The following is a 19,871-nucleotide window of genomic DNA, read 5'->3' as shown; positions in this document are numbered from 1 at the left end:
ACTATCAGGGTGCTGAGGCCACACTGCTCTTTCTTCACAAGCCCTTTACCCCACACTCCACCCAAGCACAAGGGTGGCTGGTTGTTGGGGGGGGGTGGCTGAAATATCCAGCCCCATCCTCACTCCTTTTTCTCCTCAAATACCTTTTCTCCTCAAGATACCTTTTTCTCCTCAAATCCCAGCTCCCCCAGATAAGGCCAGATCCACAAGGCAATTTACCCTGCAATCATGGAGTGAGGGCAGCAGGCAGCTATGGCCTAGCTTTGTGGGAAGAACATCACCCACCCTACTGGGGTTTCTCAGAGAAATTGAGGCCTGGGTTGGTTAAGTGACTCACCCAAAGTCAACACAGGGAGCTGGGCAGTAGTGCAACGGGTTAAGCGCACACGGCACAAAGCACAAGGGCCTGCGTAAGGATCCAGATTCGAGCCCCCAGCTCCCCACCTGCAGGGGGTCACTTCTCGCTTCACAAGCGGTGAAGCAGGTCTGCAGGTGTCTATCTTTCCCTTCCCCTTTCTATCTTCCCCTCCTCTCTTGATTTCTCTATGTCCTATCCAACAGCAACAGCTATGACAACAATAACAACTACAACAAGCACAACAACAAGGGCAACAAAATGGAGAAAATGGCCTCCAGGAATAGTGGATTCATAGTGCTGGCACCAAGCCCCAGTGATAACCCTGGAGGCAAAAAAAAAAAAAAAGTCAACACAACACCCCCTCCTCCATGTCACTTTCTGAACATAAGACAGGCAGGGGCAGAACCAAGAGCACAAAGCTGGAAGTCAGGAAACCCAGGGTCTTATCTCAGCAGGCATATCCCAGTGTGGGTAACTGATCCACAATTTCCACATATGTAAAGTGGGGCTGACTAGCTTATGTCCACGTCACAGGGCTGTGACCAGCAATTAGATGAGATAATGCAGGTGGAGCATTCTCTGAACTTTGGGTGCTCTAATGCCAGGCGTATGGGGAGCTTTCTCTTCCTTGTCACCAGCTTGCTTGCCCAGAGACATTTTATTTATTTTTTTTTCCATATCTCACCCCCTCCCCCGATAGCTTTCCCATTCTCTATCCCTCTGGGAGCATGGACCCAGGGTCATTGTGGGTTGCAGAAAGTAGAAGGTCTGGCTTCTGTAATTGCTTTCCCGCTGAACATGGGCGTTGACTGGTCGGTCCATACTCCCAGTCTGCCTCTCTCTTTCCCTAGTAGGGTGTGTCTCTGGGGAAGCTGAGCTCCAGAACATATTGGTGGGGTCTTCAATCCAGGGAAGTCTGGCCGGCATCCTGATGACACCTGGAACCTGGTGACTGAAAAGAGAGTTAACATACAAAGCCAAACAAATTGTTGAGCAATCATGGACCCAAATCTTGGAAAAGTGGAGAGGAAGTATTAGGGAGGTACTCACTGCAAACTCTAGTGTACTTCTGCTTTCTTACTTTGGTGCCATACTCCAAACTCAGTCAATTTCTGCTTTGCGTTTCTACTTCTTCTTTTTTTTTTTTTTACATGCATAACATTCCCCAGATTCCCATTTAACAATACAACCCCCACTATTTCATTCATCATTTTTCATGGACCTGTATTCTCCCCACCCACCCACCCACACCAGAGTCTTTTACTTTGGTGTAATACTCCAATTCCATTTCAGGTTCGACTTGTGTTTTCTTTTCTAATCTTGTTTTTCAACTTCGGTCTGAGAGTGAGATCATCCTGTATTCATCCTTCTGTTGCCCAGAGACATTTTAAATGACCACAGAAGTCACTAGCCCACCCGCAATGCTCCCTTCTTCTGACTCTAAGAAAGTGATAGTGTAGGTCAAACAGGACAGCTGCACCCTCCCCACAGGAAGTTCTTGCCTACCAGGTGTATCAATTCAGTGGCTTCTGCAATTAAAGAAGCACTGGGGGTGGGGGGAGCAGGGGGACAGGGGGTGGTGGTACACCTGGTTGAGTGCATATGTTGCAGTGCACAGGGACCCGGGTTCGAGCCCCTGGTACCCACCTGCAGGGGGAAAACTTCACAAGTGGTGAAGCAGTACTGCAGGTGTCTCTCTGTCTCTCTCCCTCTCTGTCACCCCCTTCTCTCTCAATTTCTTGTTGTGTCTATCCAGTAAGTAAATAAAGATAATAAAAAAATTACAAAAAAAAAGAAGCACTAGGGGTATAGGGTGAGGGGTGGAAGGAGACATTGATCCTAAACTTCAGCTCTAAATCCAAGATCTAGGCATGTCTAGTGAGCCTGTGAACCAAACATCCTCTAGAGATGCTTACTGGAGAGAGGAAGATGCCTTAAGGAGGAGTTTCTGAAACAGAGAAGAAGCCTGGAAAAGGGGCTGCAGCCAGGCCTGGAGATGGGACCAGTGAAGGGTGAGGTGGGAGCACTCAGAACCAGTGTATATGTCAGACTAAGCTGTCACAATGAGAATCCCCAAAGAGTAAAATCTGTGGAGCTTCTCTCATACAAGTCTCAAGGCAGTGGTTCTAGCTAGCTGAGTCCAGTCTCCGTCACCAGCACAAAAGGAAGAGGGAAGGATGTGGAGAACATGTGCCCTCTCTCTGCCCAAAGACCCTTTCGTGTCACCTTACCACCATGGGGAAGGCTCAGTCACACAGCCACCCTTCATGGTGATGGAGACCACAGCCCCATCCCCCCATCTCCCCATATCTCTGGGGTAACAGTGTACCACAGACAGGAGCAAAGTCAGCAGCCACATTTCTGTGTGACATGTGGGGTGACTATGGGTCTCATCTCAATGGCCTGAGATGGTGGACTTCCTGGGCTGGGGCTCTGTGGAAGGCAGAACAGAACACATTAGGAGTAAAACACCTGAGTCCTATGTTCCCAGAAACAAAGAAGTTAGCCTCTTTCAAATCATTAGCATCAGATCCCTAACAGTACATGGACAATTATCTAGTTGTGATTATCATCCAAGAATGGAACAGAAGGGTGGGTACAATCAGAGCAAACAGGATAGTCTTCATGGAAGAAGTGTGCCTTGAACTGAAAAGAAAAGGAGAGCTTTTCAAGCTGGATGGAGTGAAGGCACAAGAAAAAGGTAGCATTGGTGGCCTGCGCCTTCTGGAATGTACCAGATTCTGTGCTAACAGTTTTTTAGAATCTTTCTAGCACTGCCCACATTTTGCAAATGAGGAAATGGAGTGCTCAGAGAAGTTCAATAATTTGCCCATGATCACACGACTTCTTCCCAGGAAGCCAGAGGCTATCCTAAAATGCCTCAGTTGCAGTCTGCCCTCAGCCTCCAGCAGCAGCCTTCAAACTTCCTAGATAGACTCATACCCTTGGCAAGTGGTCCTCAAAGTCACATTACCAGCTGACAAGCCCCTGTTGCTATGAGCTCCCTGCTTGGGGGAAGCAGCCTGGGTCTTGCCCACAAGCCTGGCACCCTGCCTTGCGCCCAAAGATGTCTTCAGTGGGAATCACAGCCAATGAATGTAATGGCAGGATGAGACAAGCTAAGTGCTCAAGAGGTTCTGGGGAACAATGCAGCTCTGTGAGCAGCCGATGGCCCTGGAGAGCTGACAAGAACTAGCCCCAGCCAACCTGGGCATCCTGGAGACCTGGCCCTGCTCTTCGGGGGCTGGGACAGGTACTTCTGGAACCCTGGACACAACAGCCTCTCTCAGACCTACCTTGGCCTGCTGGTTTGGAGAAAGTGTCTCTGGTGAAGGCCTGAGAGACTGACCCCTAGTACCTCCTGTACCCTCACACATAGACTGTGTTCTAGGGGAACTCCATGCACATTTCTCATCCTCTTCTCAGAGGCAACATGGGGTTCAGATTGATTGGAGTTGAGCAGTAGAAAGAATCAAATCACCCCAGGCTTCAGCCCTCAACCCAGAATAAACAAGCCCATCTCTAGGCCAGAAAATTTACCACTCCCACCCACAGCTCAACCCTTTATCAGTGGTTCTGAGGGAGATTGTTGGAAAGAGGCAGAGGGAGGGCTCAGGGTGCTAAGAGTCTGACCTTGGAAGGTTAGGAGGAAAAAGTCAACAAGAGGCTTACTTTGGGCAGGCACTGACAAATTCTTGGACTTGACTCCCAAACACAGTCACCGGGGAAACACTCAGAGCACACACACACACACCTCACACTCTCTCTTCTCTCCCACAGGGACTAACGGCAGCACCTCCCTCCCACACACACACACACACACACACACACACACACACACACTGCCACTGCCACTGCCACCACAGAACTTCCTCCAAAGGCTGCCCATGCCTGCCTGTATCTGGGCCATAAAAGTCTGCTTTAGTCCTCAGGCAGGAGGCCTCCAGGATCTACAGACCAAGTGGCTCCACCATCCCAGTAGATGGCCAGGTGCACAGAGGCTGGACTGAGGACCAGAGAGGACTACAGTCGTGTGTGTGTGTGTGTGTGTGTGTGTGTGTGTGTGTGTGTGTGTGTGTGTGTGTGTGTGTGTGTGTGTGTGTTTGTGATGTAGAGAGTGCTGGAGCATGGCCACACCTCTGCTCTTGCTCTCTCCCCACCCACCATATATTCACACACCCTCTCCATTGGGCACCTCCTAGAGGCAGACAGACAGGAACATGGGATTCCAAGGTCAGGGAGCAGAAAACACTGTGCTGGCTCTCCCATGCGACAACAACTTGAAAGAAGAACTTTCCAGGGCCCATTCTGCCACTTGGCCATACCTGGAGATCAGGTGGGGCTCTGGCACCCAAGATGACTTATTCCCCAACTCCTCACTTATCTCACTTCTCTCTGAATTGGGGGTGGAGGCCCTCTGCACCCCATCCTTTGAGGCAGCCCCTGTAGTATGTTATTTGTAGATGTCTGGCTTAAAGTCTCAGGGGCAGCAGTAGTAGCCTAGACTAGTAGTCCCTCTGTGGAGCTGCAGCCCACCTCAGAGAGCACCCAGCTTCCAAGTAACAGTTGAGCATTGCTGAGAGTGAGGAGCCAGAGAGAGTCCTCACTTCCTGCCTTCTTGATGGAGAGAGAGCTTGGTTTGTGCCAAAAGAAAGGATTAGATTGGGGTCCTGGGTGACCAGAGAGCTGAACTCCCCCAGTTCTTTCTCTGCCTCTCTGGGGATGGGACTGGGGGGGGGGGTAGAACCATGAGTATGCCCCTCCTACGAAAAGGGAAAGCAGAACCAGAAGCCTCAGCTGCCTAGAACTTTCCCAAGGTCACAAAGCAAAGCCTTCTGTGCTAATTCTCTTGCTGCCCTGCTGGTCTCTGGACTCTGGGTTCCTCATCTGTAAAATGATAGTAAATAAGACTTTTGTCAGGCTGACAGGACAGTAACAATTCAGAGGTAGGCCAATGAAAACCCCCCAGGCTTAAGATATATTTATAAATGCAAAAACTAGCAGCCAACTGCTAGTCATTCTGAGCATCAAAAGAAAAATTTCCACACCTGGCAATTGAATAGGACAAAGATCTGCCCAGACACCAGGGTGGCTACTGACACATGCCTTCCCCTGCTTGCCCACAGAACCCAGCTTTCATTGAAATATATAACCAGTGCCCTCCTGCCCAGATGCTCTCACTCTTTGCTGACATGCCTCCTTCTGTCTGCACTTTGAGGCAGATAGCTTTTTTTATTTCTTTATTGGGGGATTAATGTTTTATAGTTGACAGTAAATAAAATAGTTTGTACATGAATAACATTTCTCAGTTTTCCGTAATCTCTACTAGGTCCTCTGTAATCATTTTCCAGGATCTGTACTCTCCCCCCTACCCACCCCAGAGCCTTTTACTTTGGTGCAATACACCAACTTCAGTTCAAGTACTACTTGTGTTTTCTCTTTTGATCTTGTTTTTCAACTTCTGCCTGAGAGTGAGATCATCCCATATTCATCCTTCTGTTTCTGACTTAATTCATATAACATGATTTTTTCAAACTCCATCCAAAATGGGCTTAAAACAGTGAAATCACTATTTTTAATAGCTGAGTAGTATTCCATTGTGTATATAGACCACAACTTGCTCAACTATTCATCTGTTGTTGGACACCTGGGCTGCTTCCGGGTTTTGGCTATTACAAATTGTGCTGCTATGAACATAGGTATACACAGATCTTTTTAGATGGGTGTGTTGGGTTACTTAGGATATATCCCCAGGAAAGGAATTGTAGAGTCATAGGGTAGGTCCATTTCTAACCTTCTGAGAGTTCTCCAGACTGCTCTCCACAGAAGCTGGAGCAATTTACATTCCCACGAGCAGTGCAGGAGGGTTCCTTTGTCCCAACAACCTCTCCAGCATTTGTTGCTGTTACCTTTTCTGATGTATGACATTTTCACAGGAGTGAAGTGATATCTCATTGTTGTCTTTATTTGCATTTATCTGACAATTAAAGACTTGGAGCATTTTTTCATGTGTTTCTCAGCCTTTTGGATCTCTTCTGTAGCAAATATTCTGTCCATGTCCTCTCCCCATCTTTGGATGGGGTCATTTGTTTTCTTGTTGTTGGGTTTGGCAAGCTCTTTATATATGTTGGTTATTAAACTCTTGTCTGATGTAAGGCATGTAAAGATCTTCTCCTATTCTGTGAGGGGTCTCTTTTGGGTATTGGTTCCTTAAAAAGCTGTGCAGAAGCTTTTCAATTTGATGTAGTCCCATAGGTTTATACTTGCCTTAGTCTTCTTTGTAATAGGATTCATTTCATTGAATATGTCTTTAAAATGTACGTGGAAAAGAGTTCTGCCAATATTTTCCTCTAAGTATCTGGTAGTTTATGGTCTAATATCCAAGTCCATGATCCACTTTTAATTCACTTTTGTGTTTGGTGAAATATAGTGGTTCGGTTTCATTTCTCTGCATGTTTCAACCCATTTTTTCCAACACCATTTGTTGAAGAGAATCACCTCTCCCCATTTAATATCTGGGCACCTTTGTTAAAGATTAGATGTCCATAGGTGTGGGGGCTTACTTCTGGGCTTTCAATTCTATTCCACTGGTCAGTGTGTCTATTCATGTTCCAGTACCAAGCAGTTTTGATGACAATGGCACTGTAATACAATCTGAGACTGTGATGCCTCCAGTTCTGTTCTTTCTTCTCAAGATTGTTTTGGCAATTCTAGATCTTTTCTGGTTCCAGATAAACATTTGTAGTATTTGTTCTATTCTCCTAAAAAATGTCTTTGGGATCTTGATGGGGATAGCATTAAATTTGTAGATGGCTCTGGGTAGTATATTCATTTTGATGATGTTAATTCTTCCAACCCATGAACATGGGATATCTTTCCACTTTTTTGTGTCTTTTTCTATTTCCTTGAAAGGTGACTCATAATTTTCAGTATACAAGTCTTTCACTTCTTTTGTTAGGTTTACTCCTAGATATTTGATTGTTTTTGTTGCTATTGTAAGAGGAATTGATTTCTGTATTTCATCTTCTAACTTAGTGTTTGCATACAGATGGCTCCTTTTTACTGTCTATTCTTTTCTTGGTGACTATTTCATAATTTTTTATTCCAATAAACATTCTATAACCTTTGTGGCATGCTGCCTTGTTCTCTCCCAGATTCCCTGTACACCACCCCCAGAAGAAGGCCAAATATTTCTTCACTAAATTCCATTCTTCTTCTCCCTATCCTATGGTTGGTGACACTCCCCTTGGGCCCCAGTTTGGGGTGAGGGAGCCGGGAGCTTCCCCCTCCTAGGGTTCCTTTTAGCACAGACCATCCTGTTGAAGAAGTTTTCTGATCTCAGACTTCCTGATACTTATTATTAGAAATCTTACTGAATTTTAACTTCACCTTATGCTCAGAAACCATGTGTGTTGTTTTTTTGTCTGCCAGGTACATTCCTTTGACTAATATACCATGAGGTCTGCATTTCAGGCTTTTTTCCATTACTACAAGAATCCTACTTAGGGCAGTCTGGGTATGTCATAGACTTTACTAGCCCACAGGCAGTGGAGGGTTGTATGGCTACATGAGAAACACCTATAATTCTGATGTCTGGCTGCTGCCCTAAGGGTCTGGAGATTGTGCATGTGACAACTAAAATAAACTCAACATTTTATGACATCAGAAGAATGTAACTTATGTAATGGCATTTAGATAATGACAGTTTTAAGCACCCTTCCTCTGATGTTTTCCCCCCTTAGAATGTATTTTGATCTTTATTTGTGTGATATAACCACTGTTATTTTTTAATCTTTTGCTATCTTAATTTATTGGATAAAGACAGCCAGAAATTGAGAGGGAAGGGGGAGATAGAGATAGAAAGGAACAGAGAGACACCTTCAACCCTGCTTCACCACTCGCAAAGTTTTCCCCTTGAAGGTGGGGACTAGGGGCTCAAACCAGGGTCCTTACACATAGTAATATTTGCTTGTGCTCAACCAGGCACACCACCACCCAGCCCCCAGAACCACTATTATTTGCACCTTAATAAATACTCCTGGAAGTTTAGGGTAGAAATGCACACATTTGACACTGTCCCAGCTAGGGATGTCCTATGTGTGTGTCCCACTGGCCTCTTCTGATCAACTGTATAATGACTGGTTGTCGTCATTCTTTCTCCACCCTGAGACACCGCTAATCTCAAGGACCTGGAAAATGGCTTCAGTTCTCTCAACCTGTACATCCCCATAGCAGTTTGCCCCTGCTCAACCTGTCATGGTGTGTATTCTGGGAAGCCTCCATTTCTGCCTGTTCCTTTCAAGGGCTTAACCGGCTAAGGGCTGGCTCTGACTGCTTCCCACTGTTTAGCACAGAGCTGGGTAAATGGCTTCAGTCCAGGGTCCCTGAGCTGAAATACTGGACACAGTGGAGCCTGACATTTTCATGCGGCCTCCCCTCTCACCTGACAGGCAAGGCCTGCCAGCTCATGGCTGGTCCCCTGGTCCTCTTGGTGTCCCTGCCAGTTCCCAGGCATTCAACAAACAGGCAGTCTCAGGCCAGGTCAGAGCCCCGTTCCTCAGGGCAAGGTGGTGAAGACCTTTCTGTCTTCAGCCTTGAGGTGTTTGCTTAAGTCACTGGACTGCTCTGCCCAAAACATGATCCTGCCCACACCCTTGGCACAAGCCCCATGCAGGCACACATGCAAGAAGCCAGCGGAACAGATAAGGCCAGAGCCCAACAATGATAAAAGGTGCCAGAAGTCAGTCTCCTTCTAGGGGGTCTGACCTCTGCTCGCACATCTGGAAATAACTATTCCTTCACTGGTGAGCCATGTGAGGATGCTACTCTGGGAGGGCTTTTATTTTATCTGTGGCACTCAGCAAATCCCCAAAACCTGTTTGGTATCAGACATAGAGAAAAAGAGAGTTGGCACACCTGGTAAGACAGTGCTACAGGTGTCTCTCCTCTTTCTATCTCCTTCTCCTCCGTCTCTCATATATATGTGCAGGAGAAATAGCATAATGCTATGTAAACAGACTCTCATGGCTGAGGCTATAAAGTCTCAGGTACAATACCCCAACACCATAGACCAGAGCTGAGCAGTGCTCTGGCAATATAGATATACCACCAAGCACAGTGGAGTGCTTTTATACCAGAGATAGCCCTAGTATAAAAAATTAGGGTGGCCAGCAGTGGTACACCTGGTTAAGCACAAGGATCCATGTTCAAGCCCCTGGTCCCCACCTGCAGGGGGAAAACTTCACAAGTCATAAAGTAGGACTACAGGTGTCTCTCTCTGACTCTTTCCCTTTCTATCTTTTCCTCCTCTCCTTTAAATTGCTCTCTGTCTCTATCAGATAAATAAATACATAAATAAATAAATAAATATTAGGGAAATTCACAGGTGGCTTCCATTTCACATCCTCCTGTAAGTGACCAACCATCCTTAGTGTTTTAGTGCTCAGGTCTCCAGGCTTTAGTAATGGCAAGAGCTCTGTGTCCCTTTCCAGGAGAAATCTCCCCAATTTCCCTTCTCCTCCCCTCACATGCTAAACTAGGAACCTCTTCTCTGCCCTTTTGTGACACCCTGTTTTCATATGATGCTGTCTTCTCCAAGGTCAATTCTTTTCAGGGCACAAAGTGTTTTGTCTACCTCATTATTCTTAGAACAGAACTTTGACATTCAGGTTTTGAATGAATCAATTAATAAATGATTGAATGAATGAACTTTCAGTCCTAGGGATGACGTAGAGAAGGCTGCTATCAAAGAAGAATCTAGACTAGTGCAGAGAGATGTAGAGAGATGATGTTTAACTGCTTAAACAACAGTAAAAAACAGAAACTGATTTAATAGACCTGAGACCGTGCGCTGTTGGGGATATTGATGTGGTTCTTTTTTTCTCTTTGTTTGGGGTTCGTCCTCTATCTCTGCTCTCTGTCCACTACTACAAATTTTTGTTTTCCCCCATCAGCCTGAGCTCTGCCCCATAGTTCAACTCCACCCCCCAAAATTTTCTAAGATGAGCTTTTGAGTGGTCTCTCCACTGCTTCTCCCACCCTCTAGGCTTTCTGGGCCTCCCAGCCATGTACAAACCCCAGATTCTGGGACCTCTACCTATTTTCCATGATAGCTTCAGAAGAATCTTTAGGATCATTTGTTTTCAGTCTGTACAATCTACCTTCCCAGACTACAGGTGCCTCTGTAGGGAGAGAAGAGCTGTTTGAGACAGTCAAGCCCCAGAATATTTTCTGCCCCCCCCATCTTAATCCAGGGTACCCTGGAAGATGCACCTGTTAGGGAGTCTGAAAGCATCTGGAAGATGGGGTGTCACATAGAGTCTCAGCTTGGCAGGTGCAAAGATGAAAGTGATATGATGGAGTAAACTTGGATTTTGAAGTAATAATAACCAAATCAAATTCCTCTCTTTTCTTCTGGTCTCTGTGACAAGTTACTCCACTTCAGTCACCTCTGTTTCCTCCCCTGAAAAATGAGGGCAGTATGCCTCACAAGGTGAACGCTACAAAAATTAAATCAAACATCCCGTTTGAAAGCTGATTGTCCCTACAGAAAGGCAGTCAGACTCGAGGGAGACTGAGTCACATTTCCACTGCACACACTGGGCCAGTTGCTAGACCAGAATGACTGTGGGAAATTCTTTAAAATCAGAGCCATGCTCAGTTCTGGCTTATGGTGGTGTTTGGGAATTGAACCTGGATAGGACCTTAGAGTCTCATATACAAGCCTTTTGCATAACCCCTATGCTGTCTCCCCAGCCCTGCCTGTGGATCATTGAAAAGAGAGAGAATTGCACCTGCAAGCATCCCTGGATGCTCCAGCCAGTTGGACTTTTCAGTCTCTGTGAGGAATCGTCTGTCCCAAGTTTCAGGCAAGTCAGCCTACCCACACCACTGAACACTGGTGGAGGCAAATGGACAGCTTCTTGACCTCTGGCTCTGCTTTGCTTCCAGACTCTGTCAAAGTGTCATTGCACAAGACTAAACTACTCTCTTCATGAGTGCCAGGAACTGTGCTTGGGAATTTGGACACAAAAGTTACAGTCTAGTTGCCTCCATGTGGAGTCCACAGTCTTTATAGAAAGATAGACAATTGATGGCATAACTGCCATCTTGTGCCATGGGTGTATTGTCACCACCATGTACTGTGGAAGCATGGCAACAAAGCCAGTATAAGGTCTGGGGAAGGGTTCTGGAAGGAAGTGTCTAGTTCCCATCCCCAGCCCCCCTAGGGCAGGCTGCACAGAAGGCTTGCTGGCTTGCCTTCTAGCTTTCCTCAGCTGTACCCAGGCCCGTGGCTACACCCCAACAACTCTGAGTGACCTGGGTGTTTCCCTAGTCCCCACAGCAATGCAGCTACAAACTCTCCCTTGGGTTGGGCGGGCAGACAATTCATTCTTTCATTCATTCAATAAATATTTATTGAGTGCCTATTATGTGCTGAAGCAAGATCATTTTGTCTTGGGGGGCAGGGGTGGGAGAACCTTCTGCTCTAACTTCCTGAGGTGACTTATGGAAGCCCCTCACTTCCTGTACTGACTCCAGCCCATCCTGGAGCTGATTTTCACCTAGAGAAAAGGAGGATGATTCAGGACTAGAGCAGGGCTACCCCCAGATGTCACTAAGGAAAGGAGATCTGTTCATGGGAAGACTCTCCCTCCTAAGGGGTTGGTATGTCAAATGAATGCTCACAGCTCACCACCTTGCTGAAGTTCTTTCTCACACTGTGCTCAGGAGCAGTGGGGAGGGGGTTGTAGGAGAGGGCTTGAGAGGCAGCTCTAACAGCCCCCCTCCCAACACATACACACAAAGTCAAGCTGATTCTTCGGACAGAGGCCTCTGAAACAGACATCACCTATCACTTCTTATGAAAGCATTATTTTAGCCCCTCTATTAAATCCCAGAACCCTGTGCTCCCCATCACCCCACCCCACCTGGGACATTATGAGGGCAGAGAATACATTCCCCATTACACTGGCAGGCAATGTTTGGTATAGAGCTTATAAGTGACTTAAGGTTGGGGACAGACCTGGGACCAGCTCTTCCAGGAAGCCCCAAATCTCCCAGGAGCCACCAGGGCCTCCTTAACAAGGCCCATCACCTTCCCCCCAACCTCCCCACCCCCAGGGGTTCAGATGTCCATTGTCCCTACCCCACCCCCAGCTCTCCAAACTTCAAAGCAAGCAGCCCCAGTACCCACCCCTGGTGACCTCAATGGGTCCTATTGTCTAAATGGCAATTTGCTTGCCCCCCCAGCCCCAAATGCAGCAGGACAAGTGGGGAGAGGGGTCTACCTGGTCCTCCTCCTCAGCCTCTGCCACTGCCTTGGGGGAGCCTTTGGGACAGGATTCCCCCCCCCCCCCCTGAATGTGACCTATTGTCTTGGGCTGGATTTAGGAAGTGCCAAACTCCCATCAAACAGCCCTGCTCCTTAGGTAAAACAAAAAAAGGGCTGTTCATTTGGGACCTTTTTCCCTCTTATCTCCTTTTCCTATCTCCTCAGACTAAGCCATGGTGTAGTTTTCAAAAACCACTTCCCCTGGGAACCAATCAGAAGCTGGGGCTCACCCCGTGGCCCTGGGGTAAAGTTATTTATAAACGCCTCCCTGGATTATTTGAGCAGAGCCCTTTCGCACACCTCTGGAACACCTTGCAGCTACTGCGCCCCAGACACACCTGCAGCTTGCCCAGCTGGCCCCACTCACCCACGGTAAGTCCCACCCAGCCGGGGTCCCACCCAGACTACCCCAGCGGGTGGTGGGGGTCAGCCCTGCAGAGGGTGAGGGAACAGACTTAGCGGAGGGATGACAGAAGCAAGCAATGGTGGAGGTGGCCTGACTGAGCATGAGGAGCCTGAGAGCAGCCCCACCCTGACCCACTCAGCACCCGCTGGGTCCTCCCTTTCTTTGAGTACCTTGGCTACAAGGCAGGAGGCTGAAGTGAGGTGTCTAAAATGGAAGCCCTAGCAGAGGGTCTGCCAGGCCCCAAAATGGAATGGGGTGAATGAAGCTGCCAGCTCTTTTGCACAGGCCTCCTTGACTGCAAAGAGCACAAATGCTGAACCTCCCTCAGAGTGTGGCCTTTGAAGCTGCTGGCTGGACCGCTCCCCTTTCTTTTCAAATCTTTAGAAGCAAAAAGCTTTCCACACTTGGCTCAGCTCGTAAGCCTGCTCTGCAGGCTGCCCCTCTCCCCTTGCCCCCCAGATGTCCTCTTTCACATCTTCTCCAGCTTGGGGCACCTGCATGGCTGTGAGTCCCATGAAGCTGAGAGGCTGGGAGAGGCAAGAGGAGATTGAGAGGAAAGGGCCCAGGCCAGCTTCCCAGACCCCAGCCTCTGAACCCTTCATCCTGCAACACAGGGAAGTCCCTGGACACTCAGAATCTTGGGGAGTCCTAGGGTCCCTGAGATCATGCAAATCCTGACTCCTCCTTGCATAAGCTCCCCACTAACACTTGTGCCACTGAGGCTGAGCACCAAGAGAAAGACCAGCTTAAAGGCAGTCCCCCTCAGATTGGCATAGCCCCCACATAGACACCTTCTCCACCCCCCTCCAAACCTTCCACATACACTCACACGCAGGCAACCTCACCATCTAGTCCCTGCCAACCTCTTACCCCTTAGGAAACCTGGGGAACAGCTCACATACCCTCTTCTCCAGGCTGGCCTCCTGGGTGCTTCTCAAGACTGGTCCAGTCTGGTCTGAATGCTCACACCTGGGGACAAGGACTCCTCTCTCTCCTATCAACAATCTAAGGAAAGTGTGTTGAAGCAGACCAAGCAAACAGTCTGGCCACCAGCACCTGAGAGATCATGGGCCAGCTCGGCACTGACCAGGCTCTTTAGCCCTTGCAGCAGAGTGGCTAGGTCATTCATGGGCCTCCTGGTCCACAGCCTACATACACCAAGGGGACCAGCCCCCCAGTCTGTGTGCAGACATCTCAGTCACCCCTTAAGTGTCCTTGCAGGGACACCATGACCTTGGTTAGATTTCACTGCTGGAAAGTGTTTTTCAAGTCTAGCCTCAATCCCTTTCGCTGGAGCTTGTCCCCTAAACCCAGCCCCTGTCCGCATCTGCAGCAGGTGAAAAGATGTGGGTACTTGGGGTGGGAACAGAGGCTTTTTCTAGCAAGTAATATTAGTCCCTAGGGCATCCAAGGGCAGCAAGACAATTCAGGAGGCACTTCGTCCACCCCACATGACTAGGGTAAAGAGGAAATGAGAACCTGCCCAAGAAGAACTGCTACAATAGAAATGAAAGAACACAGATAAAATGCCTTTGAGACCCCCCAGACCTCTCTGTTCTCATTCCTGATGAGGACATGGTGCCCAGCTGAGCCCCCAGCCCAGGGCTCTGACCCTGGACAAGGAGGGGAGGTAAAAAGTGAGCCTCAAAATGACCTTTCCACTGCCCAGAATATAGTGAGCACCCCAGCAGAGCAGTGATGAGGCCAGGATGGATTAGTAGCTCTGTGCCTGGCACTTGTGCAGCAGAAACAACCCCAGCCCAGGCTCACTTGGAGCAGGGCCCAGGAGGCAGTCAGCCTGAGCCCCAGTGGCAGGACTGCTGAAACCTGCTCATCATTCCATAGCTAGGCTCCTGCATCCCTGCTCCTAAGATGTCCTGCCTTCTTCTCAAAGGTGGGGTGGGGGGTGATCTGCTTTTTCTTTCACATGTCCTGGGACATTATGGAGGGACTGAGATGGAGAGTGGGGAAAGGAGTGCTCAGCAAGACAGAGTCACCTGCCTGAGGCTGCAGAGCCAAGAAGAGAAGTCTTCCCAAAGTCAGGTGCACAATCAGGTACTAGAAGCACAGCCAGCATTTGTCCTCTCTTAACTCTGCCTTCCTGCTGGCTGTGCACTCACAGGGGGCTCTGGTCACGGGGTTCCCAGGGTACACACAGACCCTGGCAGAAAGATAGGGGGAGAACCATCTAGAGGGCTGTGTTTAGGGTAAATGCTATGTGTTGGGAGGAGGGAGAGTCCTGGTGAAACTCCAGTCGGTGACCTCTCTACAGAGTCTGCTTGCCCTTTGACCCCTTCCTCCTACTCCCTGGATCTCTTGGCTCCCCCAGATTGGACCCATTCTGCTACCAGGCAGCTCAGGCTCCCCTCCGTCTTCCATGCTGGTCTTCCTTCACTCCACAGCACAACCCCCCCCCCAACCCAGGCCTGGCAGGCTCGTCCCTCCTTTCCTGCACATGGGGGAGGGGGCAGGGGCACCCTTTTGTTCCTCCTAATGTCACATGGCATCTGCTATTCTTCCCAGCTGGGGGTGGGAGGTGGCAGTGGAGGGGCTGCCACGCCCAGGGCAGCCAGGCCCAGCATGGAGTAATACTCCAGAGTCAGGACCTGAGTTTGTTCAGCCAGGGATCCAGCCCCCAGGCTCCCTGCACCTCTCTCCACTTCTCACTTCCTCTTCCACCTCTGCTCTACCAGCCAAGGGTTGCACAAGGCCTCTCTGGGGGTCCCCAGGAGCCCCCTAACTATCTGAGATCCCAGAGAGCCCACTTAGAGTCAGCTGCCTCCCCATCATGCAGGCTCACCTTCTTCCGCCTCTCCCTTCCCCCTTTCCTCCTGGGACCTGAAGGACTGGCTGGGGATGTAGTAACCTCCCCTTCTAAGCCCCACCCCAGCTCTCCTGTTCTCGGAATTAGGAAGTGTGGCCAGGGCACCTCCTCAGCAGGTACTGGGCCTGCAGACCTGCCGCCAGGACTGTCATTGTCTGGGGAAGCCAAGGTCAAGACAGGAGAAAGGTGCAGAGCTCAGGTCTCCTTGCTCAGCTTGGGTGGCCCAATAGGGACTCCCCGAGTGCCACTCAGGGAACAAGCCCCAGAAAGGATTTGGGTTATCCCTGGAAAGTTGGGACCATCCCAACGGGAGATTTGAGGTGGAGCTGAAGGCTTAATTCCAATTCTTGTGGGGCCTCTTCCTAAGATTCAGGTTCTTCACTCACAGTGAGAGGATGGAGGTTGGGCAATAGCTCATAGGATAAAGCACACATGCCACCACACCAGAGGGCCTGGGCTCAAGGGCCCCCATGCCACATGTGAGCACAGTGCACAGAGGAAGCTTCACATTGGAGCAGTGCTATGATGTGTCTTCTTTCTCTGTCTCTTTCTCTCTGATATTGAAAAGACAGAGTCTGCAGGGAGCAATGGAATCAGTAGGGAAGGAGAAAGATAGAGAGAGAGAGAGAGAGAGAGAGAGAGAGAGAGAGAGAGAGAGAGAGAGGGAGAGAAAGGAAAAAGAAAAGCCTCATCTTCAACATGTCTGAGACTGGCCAGCTACTGGCTTCTCCTTCACCATGTGGTATAAACTCAGCGCCCTTTCCTCCTAACACTCCGTTTCCGAAGTGAAATTGCCAGAAGAGATGAGCTTTAAACTGGTAGAGGGGGCAGGATTCATATTCTAGTAAAATAAGGGAGCATTGCTCCTGGCAGCTTGTAGAAGCAGAAAAATCTCCAGACATCTGGACTCTTGTGGAGGCAGCTGTCTTCAACCCTGAGTTACCCACTTAGAATTCCTGTCAACAGTGTCCCCTGTCCTCTCTGCAGGTGACAGCCAGGCTAGAGAGGCCCAGAGTCAAATCTGAAAAGGGAGGGGGACAGGAAAGAAAAAGAGGAAGAAGGGAATGGATGAGAAGAAGAACTCCCAAAGTCTGGAGCTGGGAGACAGCATAATTGTTATGCAAAAAGACTTTCATGACTGAGACACTAAAATCCCAGGTTCAATCCCCCACACCACTATAAGCCAGAACTGAGCAGTGCTCTAGTAAGAATAAATAAATAGCAAGAACCTCCAGAGTCTCTAAGATAGGTCTAGAAAGATCTAGAAAGACATAGTGAGGGGCTGGGATAGAACTGAGACCAAGTATATGTTTTTACATGTGTGAAGCTCCAGGTTCCATCTTTGTAGCTACCCCCAAAATATAATAAATAAAATCAAATAGACCAGATGGAGAATGAGCCAGGGATTCTCGAGTGAGGGAGAAAGTGTGGACAGAGTCCTGTAGGTAAAATTGAACCAAGGTTTGAGAGGGTGGGGAATTGGGGATTTTAGGGTGGAAGGCCAACAGGCTGGGTGGGACCCAACCAACAGAGTCCACCAAAAGAGGGCTAGAAACACTCCTTTTAACTAAAGGAGTTGGACATGTTCCTCCTGGAAAAGGAAGCTGCGACTGGAAGCTGGAGGTGTGGGCTGGAGGGAGGTGAGCAGAGAGAAGGCTAATGCAATAGTGCAGGTGTGAGATAAGATTTGACTGCTGAGGGGGTAGGAACTGGAGGGACACTAGGAAGACACAGCAGAGGGATTCTATGAGCACAGGACTGCAGGGGCTGGAGTAGGAGAAAGGTCAGGGCCAGTGAGGGTGAGCCTGGGGTCGGGGGGCAAAAGGAAAGTACCATGAGGAAATGGGAGAGACAGCCCAGCCCATATGGGCCACCACAGCCTAAAGCTGGGAGGCAGCTTGGGAGGAGTCTTATAGATGACAGTCCTACCCAGCAGCATGGAGACAAGATCAGGTTCTATCGCTCTCGGCATTTCTGTGGGGTTTTGTTCGTTTTTGCTTTTTATCTATTTATTTTTTTTAGTATATTGGGTAGGACAGAGGAATCAAGAGGGGATTGAGAGGGGGAGAGAGAGAGAGACAGACAGAGAGAGAAAGAGAGAGAGAGCACTGCAGCACTGCTTTATTATTTGTGAAGCTTTTACCCTGCAAGTGAGGAATGAGGACTTGAACCTGGGTCCTTGTAGAGTGTGTGCTCAATTGGGAATGCCACTACCTAGCCCCTCCTCTCAGTATTTTTGGCTACTTCTTGGCAAAGGGTCTTCCAGAGACATGGGAGTGGTTGTCTGAAGCCAGGTGGGAGCTCTGAGCTCCTCCCTGGGGTGGCACTACCATCCCTTGCTCCCCAAAAGCCTGCCAGGCCAACCTGGAAAGTCAGGCTGGTTTAGAGCCCAGGGAGGGTGGGGATGGGAAGGAGGGAGGAAGCCACCCAGCCTCACCAGAAGGTGAAGGTCTGGCAGGCTCAACACAGTCTCTCCAGAGCAGAAGGAAGCACCCTCCCATCTTAATCACAGTAATCACTGCCGTTACCACTGTTAGTACTGACAGGTATGTGAGTCCAAGGCCACTGCACACATGAACCCCTTCCATCTGAGGACTGGGGGCAACATTCTCCACACATCCAGATCAGTAACTGTATCTCTGAACCCAGGCTGCTCTACCTCTTCAAACTGTATGTTTTCCGTAAACTGCTGTCTCTCACTTCTCCCACAGAAACATCTCTCATGCCACAGCCCTGACTCACTTCTGCCCCCTGTCTCCTCCAAAATACCACATATTGATTCACTCCACAAGCATTTGTTGAGTACATACTAAGTGCCAGACCAGGGGCTGGGCACAGGCACTGTGGGCAGGTCCGTTCTATTTCCCTCCCAGCCAGGATGTCACCAGGGGTTTTGACGGGGACAGGTGGACCTTGGGGTGCTGTGCCCAAATGCACCAGCCCAACCTTCACCCACTTGGGTACCATCTCATTATTCTCATTAATGAGACAGTGTAATTAATCGTTCAGCCTGTAACAATAACTCACATCATTCTTCACATTCTACCCACTCTTTCTAACCCATGAAACTCATTTGGCCTCCTAACAGCCCAAGAGGTATGACCCCCATTGTGGAACTGGGGCTCACGGAGGTCTGTCACTCACCCTTCCTCACCAGTAAACCAGGGCTTGGGAGCCCAGTTTATTCTCTCTCCCTCTCCTGTGTTCTCTTTCTTCCTTTTTCCTTTTCTCTCGTTTTTCTTTTTATTTTTTAAATTTTCAATTTTTTTAAATTTATTAATGGATAGAGACAGAGAGATATTGAGGGGGAGATAGAGAGGGACAGAGACACCTGCAGCCCTGCTTCACCACTTGTCAAGCTTTCCCCCTGCAGGTGGGGACTGGGGCTTAAACCTGGGTCCTTGCTCATTGTAATGTGTCCATTTAACTAGGTGCACCACCTCCTCCTGGCTTCTCTCTCTTTTTTAAATAGAGACAGAGGGGCGGGGGTAGACAGCATAATGGTTATGCCAAAAGACTCTCATGCCTGAGGCTCCAAAGTTCCAGGTTCAATGCCCTGCACCACCATAAGCCAGATCTGAACAGTGCTCCAGTGTTTCTCTCTGTGTCTGTGTCTTTCTCTCTCTTAATGTCACTCAAAAAAATAAAAAATAAATAAAATACTTTTTAAAAATAAAAATAAATAGAGACAGAGAAGGCAGAGTCAGAAAGTGAGAGACCACAGCTTTCTTTAATGTGACGGGGGCTAAGCTCAAACACTAGTCTCACACTATCAAGCAAGATACTTTGCTGTTTTCTGTGTTCCTTTCCACAAAAGTAAATAAAATAAATAAATATAATAATTACTGAAAATACCAACCATTCTGCTGCCCAGTGATAACCTTCCTCTCACCTGGGTTCTGCCCTAGGAAGTGGGGGGGGGGGAGGAGCATCCCTACCCCTCCGTCCA

At 48.7% G+C, this 19,871-nt stretch overlaps 1 protein-coding gene and 1 long non-coding RNA gene across 3 annotated transcripts in view; one reads left to right on the top strand and one right to left on the bottom strand.

Annotated features, from left to right (window-relative positions):
- The window catches only part of LOC132534618 (uncharacterized), a 42,253-nt gene that overhangs the window by 20,577 nt on the left and 1,805 nt on the right, over positions 1-19,871 (bottom strand). The gene's annotated exons all lie outside the window — the stretch shown is intronic.
- The window catches only part of SLC26A9 (solute carrier family 26 member 9), a 34,482-nt gene continuing 27,415 nt past the window's right edge, over positions 12,805-19,871 (top strand). The window contains exon 1 of the mRNA XM_060178733.1: positions 12,805-13,064. The gene's annotated coding sequence lies outside the window, so the exon portion shown is untranslated. The remainder of the gene's footprint in view (positions 13,065-19,871) is intronic.

This window comes from Erinaceus europaeus, chromosome 19, assembly GCF_950295315.1.
Source record: "Erinaceus europaeus chromosome 19, mEriEur2.1, whole genome shotgun sequence".
NCBI classification, from domain to species: domain Eukaryota; kingdom Metazoa; phylum Chordata; class Mammalia; order Eulipotyphla; family Erinaceidae; genus Erinaceus; species Erinaceus europaeus.
The sequence above is the reverse complement of the archived record's forward strand: the minus strand, read 5'-3'. Positions and strand labels throughout refer to the sequence as shown.